We start from the raw sequence: 10,063 nt of genomic DNA, 5'->3' as shown, positions 1-10,063 counted from the left end.
CTACTCAAAGGTACAAATCCTAATTCTTACCCCAACCCCTTTTGAAATCCTATAAATAGAAGGGAAATCTAAGAGCTAAAGGACCCAAGTTTTAGGCATTTGCACTATAGGCACATTTTGAGTTATCATTTTAACATTGTCATTATACCAAGTTCATAGCATTTTAGCATTATTTTCATGTTATTTAGTATCATTTATGACATTTTTAGCTCATTGCATGTCCATTTTGATAACATTCTAAGAGTTGTTACACGCACATAATCAACATTATAGTCATAGATCTCGCATGCATTCTTGTAGATCTACATTCTAAGCATACTTCCATTCTAGAACTATCACTGAGATGTTAGTTTGAGAGCTTTCTTAGCGGTTGTAGTTCGGGAAACATGAGACACTTGTAGAGTTTACATTTTGATAGTGATTTCTTGGGTTTAGTCTAGTTCATTGCCATTTTATCTGCATTCTGCATTAAAATCTCATGAATACATGATTATACCATGTACATATAATATCATAAGTTTTTCTATGAATTGAATAGAACATGATACCTAAGATGTATTGACCTTTGACAACTACTAGAAGCATATTTCAACCACAAAGTGATATAGCTCAATGCACCGTGGAGACCTAAAATAAAACTCTCTATACTCTTATCTAACATCTTAAATAAGGCTCGAGACATCCAAATACAACTTGTAGAAGCAACTTTGGAACAATATCCATTCAACAATACTAGCACATATATACTTAGTTGACACACATGGACAATATAAAATACACCTTGTGAACCATAGTTGAGATTAATAATAAGAAGTTTGATAATAATGACAACACAATATTCATATTCACAACCACCTCCACCTTCGACAATGATGGAACACTTGTGAGCTCTTTGCATCATTGCTATATCTCTGCCCCTTTGACATCAAGGACAAAGGATGACCTCTAAAAATTGTATGGCCCATAAGACCAAAAATCATATGTACAACACACTAATTTAAATGTTCTTCAATACTTGCAGACACTCCTAACTCTATCATCTCTCTCTTAGGGAATGCGCCAAAAATGAATGGAATAGAAAAATTAAAATTTCTTTACTTATTTGCTAGTGTATATATACAAATCCAAAATAGTTATATTGCTTAAAGTGAGAAACTTATTTTGACTGGGGAAAAATTTCAGGTGGAACCACCTTTAGTTGTGCCCAATGAAACTTTGTTTTCATTTGAAGAATAGGTCAAAATGGTGCATTGTTGTGCAAGCTATACAAGAAGGTCCATTAAGAACTTCAAATTTACCATGTTTTTTAGATGACCAAATTGTTTAATTTATCTTCTTCTTTTGGACTGTAGAATTTGTGACTAGAAAATGTTAATATGATCCTATATATTCTTTGTGGAGATGGTCCATCTATGAAAACACTAATATATAACTACTTCATTCACACATTTCTCAAATTGCTTGAGAGTTACCTATAGATGAATGCATGTTTTATGCTTATTTACTAACTCTTCTATCCTTTTCTCTTCCACCATTTTCTTTGTATTCTTCAAAATTATGGCTTCCAATGTGGAGGTATGTTTCTCAAATACCTCAAGCAACACTAGCAATTTCTCTGTATTTGTCTATGACTCATTTGTTCGTAATTTTGGAACCCCTTTTTGAAGGACTTCCACAACATTATCAATCAATTACACATTATCCTTGTGCATTTTTATGAACTCTTTATAGGTTGAATAGTGAAAGATATGTGTAATTTGTGCAAAGGAGTAAGATACTCTAAGTTCACCTTTCCTTGAATTATAGGCACCTGTAGTACCTCAATTGTGATCATTGGTTCAAATCGTATTTGAAGGCTCAACACATTTGGTTAACATTTGTGGAAGGTCTAGAATACTCATTGCTAATTACTTCACCTTTTTCTCCTTTAGAGGCCTTCTTGTTTTGTTGTTGTGGACCTTTCTCCACTCTCAGAGTTATTTTTTGCTATCTTAGAGAATTTATCCATAGTCTATGGTAGGTCTCCTCCCTTCCTTAGACTTGGATTAATAATTTTTCTTGACCTTTTACAATGCAACCTCAAGATTGGTTATCTTAGGAATATTTCTTCTAGCTTATAGAAATAAATGCATCACTCAATATTTGTATTCATTTGTTCATAAATGTCCCTAATTAATGCTTGTCTTCATAGAGGAGAAGAAATAGCCTTATTTATCTCATCATAAATTTTTGTAATCATAACTTCTATTTCTTTGAATATCCTCTGATACTCATCGTCTCATTTTTATAGTGTTGATTTTTTCCTTCTTGTATTTTGCATTATAAGCTAGTAAAATTTGAGTGCTATCTCCTTGATGCAAGGAAACACACACTTTATTAAAGACATGAGTTTTGACATTGGATTTCATAAGGTTTTCTTCCTTTCTTATTTTAATTAGGGAATTCATCCATGTTGTACACATTTTATCAACAATACCATAATATGAAAGTTGTAGGTGCTCAAATGTCAAATGATGGCCTTCTCAAATATCAAATTTTTTGCTAGAGGAATACCCTTGTACATGCTTGTGTCCTATCCAACCCTTCATGTTTACTAATTCTATTAACCAGATTGTTCAAATTGAGATTTTTATACATTATTCAGCTAGAGGGGTCTTCTTTCTTTTATCTTTCATCACCTTTTCTTTCCTTTCTTTTTATTTTTCTTTTTCAACTATCTTTTCTTGACTTTTTTTATTCCTTCTCATTTTATTCTATTGGAGAGATCTTGAATCTCCTTATCCTATCGAGAGGTGTCCCTTCCCCATCTTCCTCTTTTTCTTCCTTCTCTACCCTTTTAAACCTCTTGAATAAGAATTTATACTTTTTAACCTCCTCATCAAAATTTCTATTGTCAATAGGTATCAAGCCTATTTAATCTTTTGTAGCTTTGTTTTTTGGCATACGACCTTTAGTTTTAATAATTATAGATCTTGCAGGGGTTCTAGAGGAACCTATCTTTATAGGTGGAACAGACCTTGACCTTATTTGTGGTGTTGCAGAAGTACCTTCTTCTAAAGGAGGCAAACCAAAACTTTATGAGACCACATACACGTTCAAATATTCATAGAGATTTTCCATTCGCTTCATAATCCTTCTTTGATCTCTTTAGTAACTTATTATTTAGAATCCTTTTTATTGTTCCAAATATGTCTCATTTCCTATCTATCTCTAATTATAGCAACACATTTATGCTCTTCTCTAATCCTCTTGCAAAGATTTCATATGGTATTTACGATAGCCAAACCACTATAGGCTGAATAAACTCAATGAAACAAAACTCCTTGCTAATAAGGAATGTTACCAATGATCTAATTATTGTATCTATATTTGATGTAAGAGCATCTCTAGTTGCATGGATATCTTGCATGATTTTTGAGTTCCTTTGATTGCCAAGTTCCTTTGGTTTCTGAGTTCCTATGATTGCCGAGTTACTTTGATTTTCAAGTTCCTTTGGATGCCAAGTTCCTTTGGTTGCTGAATTCCTTTGGTTTCTAAGTTTTCCAAGTTACAACATTTTGTTTGGTCCTTTATTAATTGAGCTGTCTATGTTTGGTTCTAGTTTGGGCCAACCTTGCGAGTTAATTCGTGTTTGGTATTTTATATTTGTTGAGAGCTAACTTGTGGCTTATTTTTGCATTTAGTGTAAGGGTGTATTTGTTAGTGTGTGCAACAAGCTGACTTGTGACTGTGCATGCATTTAAGGGGTCTTGGGTAGAGTGTTAGTGTAGAATAGTAGAAGATTAGAGTATGAAGAACAAAAAAAAAGTTGGAATGCAAAGTCCATCATTGAGCTTGGAGTATGAATTGTAATTTTGGCTGTAACCAAGAAGGCCATACAATTGGGCATGCATATTGATGATTTGATGGATCTATAAAATATTTTTGCTCTTCTATCTCCTTTGGTTATTGTTACTTGTGTTATTTTCTGCTATGTTTATTCTTGCAGGTGGCTTAGATAGCTAGGTGTGCCTTTGGCCCTAGTTATCTCAGGTCCTCCCTACCTTAGGTGGTATTAGAGCCTGAGGTTTGTCCTTGTGGAGATTGGATCATGTAGAATCCTAAGTGAATTTTGTTTTAGGGTTGTAGATCTGCAAATTTGACCTACAACTTGCAGAGGGTTACGATCTTGTAGGAACCTAATTGTAAAGATGGTTCAAGGTAGAGAAAATGCTGACAATACCATATTGGATACATTGAGACAAATTGCAGCTAGACTAGATGCTGTGGAGACATCCTAGAGGAGAGGAACACATCTTGATGATGTGAGTGATGATGAAGTAGCAACACCAAACCCTAATCCAAAACCTTAAGAAGATCAAGATGAGGCATAGTTGTTGAGAGTATTATCTAGGAAAAATTCAAAGCCTATTGTAGAAGTTGTTCCTTATGATGGAAAAATGGATACCAATGATGTGTTTCTTAGTGACCCAAATGTGAAAAAATTGGCATAGAAAATAGCCAAGGACCCATTGTTAAATAACATGTTAGAGTAGTTGTAACCCTGATAAACATGATCAAGCCTAGGTTGATACTGAATCAATTCCCTCTTGCATGGGTTAGTAGTGATGGATGTAGATACATGTATTGAATATGTTTTCCACCTTATGCTCATGTGAGTTATGATTGATATGTTTTGATGGGAGATTATAGTCCACAAATGAGGTGCTTCTATGGTGGATTTTGACACAAACCTATCAGTGAATTTGATCAATTCCCTTATGTTATTAGTTCTCTATATATTGGTTGCATCGCTTGTTTAATTTGGTTGCATCACTATTGTCAAAGTATTGAAGAGTTTGACATACATATGATCAAAGATGTGCCTCTTCTTTTCCCTATATCTATGTGTAGTAATCCCTCTAATGATTGATGATGGTCAAAGGATCCATGTGTTTGTGTGTAGGTGTTGACAAATTACTCATGGAATGGATCCCACATGACTTAAGTAGTGAGGCTTTTATGTGTTTAAATGTTGAAAGACACTATTCCTTAGTGTCTTACGAGACACACATTGGAGACAAGAGGACCATGCATGGTGGGGCTATGGGCCACATGGATAAACATGAGAAGTAATTTCAGACACTCATGGATAGATTAGGGTGCCACATGGAAAAAACTTAGGAGGTCATCAAGAGATCAAGTAGCCAAGGAATACAAGATATGATGACACACCAATCATATTGTCAGGAGAGGAAATTGTGAGAGATGAAAACCTATGAAAAAGTGTGAGATTAGGAGATAGAAAGTTTGAAGGTCATGAAGCTATGAAAGTCATGAGATCAAAGGAGGAAAAATGTAGGCTTAAGATGTTATGTCAATTGCCTTAAGATGATGCACTTATTTGGGAGATCATAAGATTGAAAGTTCATGAGTTTGGGAGGTTGGAAAATGAGAGTTGCGAACTAACAAAATTTTGTAAGTTCAGGAGGCCAAAACTTCAATGTTTCAAACTTACAAAAGGAGAGTTGGGTCCCACCTAGGTGAGTTAGAAAATAAGGATGCGTCATGTGGTGCCCAAGTGGAATTGAAGTGTAAAGTGGAAATTCTAAAATATTAAAAAGGAAATGATTCCCAATGGCCTGATTTTACAAATGAGCACTAGAGGACTATTTTTATCTAAAATATGGAGTTAAATATACCATTAGAAATAGGAGAAAACAAACTTTCCAAATACGTAGTCAAAATATGTGCAGGTCTTTAATGGTAGAAGTTATTGGTAGTTTTGTAAATTCTGGGGCATTCTCAATAGAATTAGTGTTTTTTATTATCATTGAGCATTGAAATCAGTTGAGGAGAAAATGAAGGAGTTTGATAGCTCTCAATTTGGGGAAAAATTCTTTTAAGAATTTCATTTTGCCTCTAAGGCCATTTGGTGGGTGTTTTGGGCCTTATTTTAATATTAGATCTGGGATGTTTTGTAGTTGGCGATTCCCTAATTTTGAAGATATTTTAAGCATTCTTCAACAACAATGATAAAGATCTAATTTTTAGTTACAAGAAGAGAGTAGAGAGAAGTTTTTCATCAGTAGATGGAGGTTTTTCAAGTGGACAAATGGAAATAGCATAGCAGAGCCAAGATTTCTTCCATTCTTTATATTCTCTTCTCCTCTCTTTCTCTAGGGTTGTTGATGGTTGGCTATTTCTAGACTATTGAGCAGAGCTCCAGCTGTGATCCCACCATTCATGGCCAACATTTCTCTCTATATTTGAACATCATTAATGGAGTTAATTTCATGCATCCTCATGTATTTGTGAGTTCCAACATCATTTTGAATAGTTCTTGTCTACATAACTATTTTATGAGTTAATTTCATATATCCTCATGTATTTATTTCAAGAAAATAAATAAAATACAACAATTAAGTTTTTTCTTTAGTTTGATTCTTGTCTCCTATTTGTGTTGTCTGTAATGTTTTATGGTTTCTAAAGAAAGAGCTAAAACCCAGTTGCAACTCCTTAAAGTTATACATCTCAATATATTTTGCTATTGGAACAAAGAGTCAAGTAAATGCTTTATATTTAATAGGGTTACAATTTTTCATAGAAGGATAGGTTGAGTATGAGGTTTAGTCTTGATGCAGATGTCTAATTCACAAAGTGATAGGATAGATCAAGGGTCTTGATATATGAGATGTATCAATGATTTTCAAGGATGTGTTTTAGTAATTTGTGGAATTTACCAATAGATAAGGCACTAATCAGCTATAGGATCTACGTGTCTTGTTTTTCATGTCTTGGTTATGCTAAAATCAATCTTATAATCAATATCTTTTCCCTTTTTGTTGAAGAGCTGAAAAGAGTTTCTGTCACTTAGTTTATTAAGTTCATGAGTCACATTATTAGCTATTTCATGTCAATGATTATTTACATAAGCAATAGAAGAATTAGGGTTTTCAATATGCTTTATTTAGATTCAGTTGAATGCTTTGAAGCTGGTACCATATGAGTGAATTTGAGGTTCACCAGCCTAGGTTTTGCAGAGCCTGAAGTAGGAGTATAGCCTTATAGTTGCATGTTTGAATAGGTATGTTGAACATGGGAATCAAATACCCATAGATGTATTTTGTTCTCATCATTGGGTTTTTGAAACCTGTAGGTTTAAAAGACCAACAACTTTGAAGAATTCCATGGCTGTATTAAAATGATTTTTTGCTGAATAATACATGGTGATTGATGGTTTTTTTTTCCCCCTCAATCAGGGTTTCTTCTAATATATCTTGTGTCACAATTTTTTGGGTGTGTTGTCTATTCTCTTGCATGTGGATATAATTGCATATTTATTTTAGATCTATTATAGGTTATGTGGAAAAGGTTACTTTTGGTGTCAAGTTTCCTTACATGATTGCTTGCACTATGCCATGATCTATGCTTCCTAAGAAGAAAATGCTTTTAAATAGTCATTTACCATATTTATACGTATCATTTTCCTTACTTGCATGTTTGTTTGAAATTTATTGAAGTAAATTTCAATATTTTTAGGCCTTTTTTGCCTGACCTGTTGTGCATGCCTATTATATAAGCTGTGAATCTACTCCTTGATTTCCACTAAATTCCTTGTATTTAGGGTACTCACCTTTGGAGTAGAAAAATGTGCATACCAATATAGTACCAAATTTGTATTAGTATTTTTCATTGTCCATCTTAATATTCTTAAGACTCTCCATCATTTTTCCATGTAACTAGCCGTTAAGATCTAGGTTTTTTTTCTTTATCATTAGTTGGTGTATTCTATAAACTACTCTTGTTGGTACATTGTTTGGTTGACTAGACTGGTAAAGTCTATGAGAAATCACCCTTGTAGAAAAGTGCAAATTCTTGTCTAGAATATCTTTTAGGGTGCACATCCTACCATTTGCATGGCATCTAGTCATTTTAGTCACTTCTTCTATTGTGTGCATATTGGTGGTCAACTTTTCCCTACCCTCTTGATCACTTCTTTCTTGATCTTGTATGGCTTATCCAGAAACATGTACTCATTGTGTACTCATGTGAGCATGAATCTAACCCATTCCATTTTAAAGAAGTTTGAAACATCCATTGCATGAGTTAGGGTTATGGTTTCCATCGATCATCTTTTCTTGTTCCTTTTGCACAGATATCCTCATATAGATTTCTTATCAACAAATTTCTCATTTCAACTATTCTAGTCTAAGTATATTTTCCAACATCTTCCAATAATATCATATTGCTTGGGACTGAGGATAGGACTCCATTCATACTCTTCTTGTCACCACTCAACAATATTGGTTCATAGACATGTGATTCTAGATCCTACCCATCGACTAGTTCAACATTGAACAAGTTATTGTATTGGGCCATTGCAAGTTGTACTTGATAATTTTTTTTATTGATCTATTTCCCTAGTAAATCCTAGGGTTTCATAATAACTAATAGCTTCTCACACAAATACACTCATAGAAGAGCTCTTGGTAGTTAGGGTTTCACAAGAAAAAGCTATATTAATCTTAAGATCGTAAAATTAACTTTTTTTAACCAAGATGCTATTTATAGATTTAACAAAATAGGAAACATTTCATTCCTAATAGTAACCTTGTCTCTTACCTACCTCTTCCTTTATAAAATAAATGCCTTCTAAGTATTGAACCAACAGTCAGATTTTGATGACAACATGTCTTCCACTTTTGGGTGTGATGCATCCTCTTCCTTTTGAGTCACTAATCATGACTTATTAGTTCAACTGAGGAGACTGGTGAAAAAATAGACTTGCTTTGCTCACCCCTTTTAACGATTACTTTTACTTAACTTGATTGGAAGGAATCACCACTTATCGATGAACCTATTGCTTCTCCAATATTTACCCTAGTGTTCCTTGATCTCTTCTTGATCCATATCTTGGAAAATTCCTGGTTGCCTTTCTCGGTAACAATGTCCTTGTCTTTTCCTTTGTCACCATTTTTTTATTTTTTTGGTTTTTGTCTTGCCCAATAGTTCTTGACTATATGTCTTTCTTTATGAAATTTATAGCATGTCTTCCTTACATTTCTTTATGGTCTTATTTGTTTCTTTTGATGTATCCACCCTTTTCACTATGATGCAATGTGCCTATCATTTCTATAGGAAAAGAAGACTTGTCTCCAATTCATAGGAGATGAATAATGAAATCTAGTACTCAATTCATAGTATCTTTCATTATGACCATACATGTTATAGTAGCGACTGTATATGAGCATTGTTAGTATGCTAATAGAAACCAAATTTAAATAAAGCTTCTACAAACTAAACAAAATTCATAAACTTCAAGATAGAATAAGATGAGCTCTCAATTGAGAATATGAGCCATTAATGGGCTCTCTCAATGAGAAGCTCTCTTGTTGAGTAGCTTTGTCTAAATAGATAGGATGTATGCTCAAGCTTTATGCTTCAAAAAGGGCTTCAAATGGAGTTGGAATTTGGGTGTGAGTGTATGGTTTTGATGTAAAATGGCTTCTTAAAATGGCATTATGAATTTACTTCATGGATTGTGTTATTTTGCAAAGGGGAAGGATCCAATTTATAGGCAAGAGGCTTGAGGGATTGAGGGCTGAGATGCAAGGATGGGAAAAAGCTCATGGAGGGCTCAGATTGTATGAGAAGAGAGCACATGGATTGTGCTTCCTTACAACCAATCAGGGAGTGACACATGTCACAGGGTGAGAGGATGGAGGAAAGGGGAAGGATGAGTCAACAAAAGAGGCTCAAGAGATAAAATCTTCATAAAGACCCTCATAATGGCTTGTAAGAGCAATAAAAGGGCTTTGGAAGAGTCATTTATGGCCTAGTGGGCTTCATAAAGTTTTATGGTTGAGATATTTTGAGGGAGATGAGAGAAATTTCGACTTGGGCTTGATTAGGAAGGTTTTAAGCTTACTTAGGATTGTGCAAATGATTAGAGGATGGATTAGGATGGTTTAGGATTAGCTTAGGGATAGGCAAGTGGATGGCATTTAATGAGGGTGGGTGAAGGAGGAGATATTTGTTAACTTTGGCTTGGGTTAGTAAGTCTTAACCCATGTTTAGAGAA

This window comes from Cupressus sempervirens, chromosome 6 (genome assembly GCF_028749045.1).
Source record: "Cupressus sempervirens isolate cs-2001-9-10 chromosome 6, ASM2874904v1, whole genome shotgun sequence".
NCBI lineage: Eukaryota > Viridiplantae > Streptophyta > Pinopsida > Cupressales > Cupressaceae > Cupressus > Cupressus sempervirens.
The sequence above is the reverse complement of the archived record's forward strand: the minus strand, read 5'-3'. Positions refer to the sequence as shown.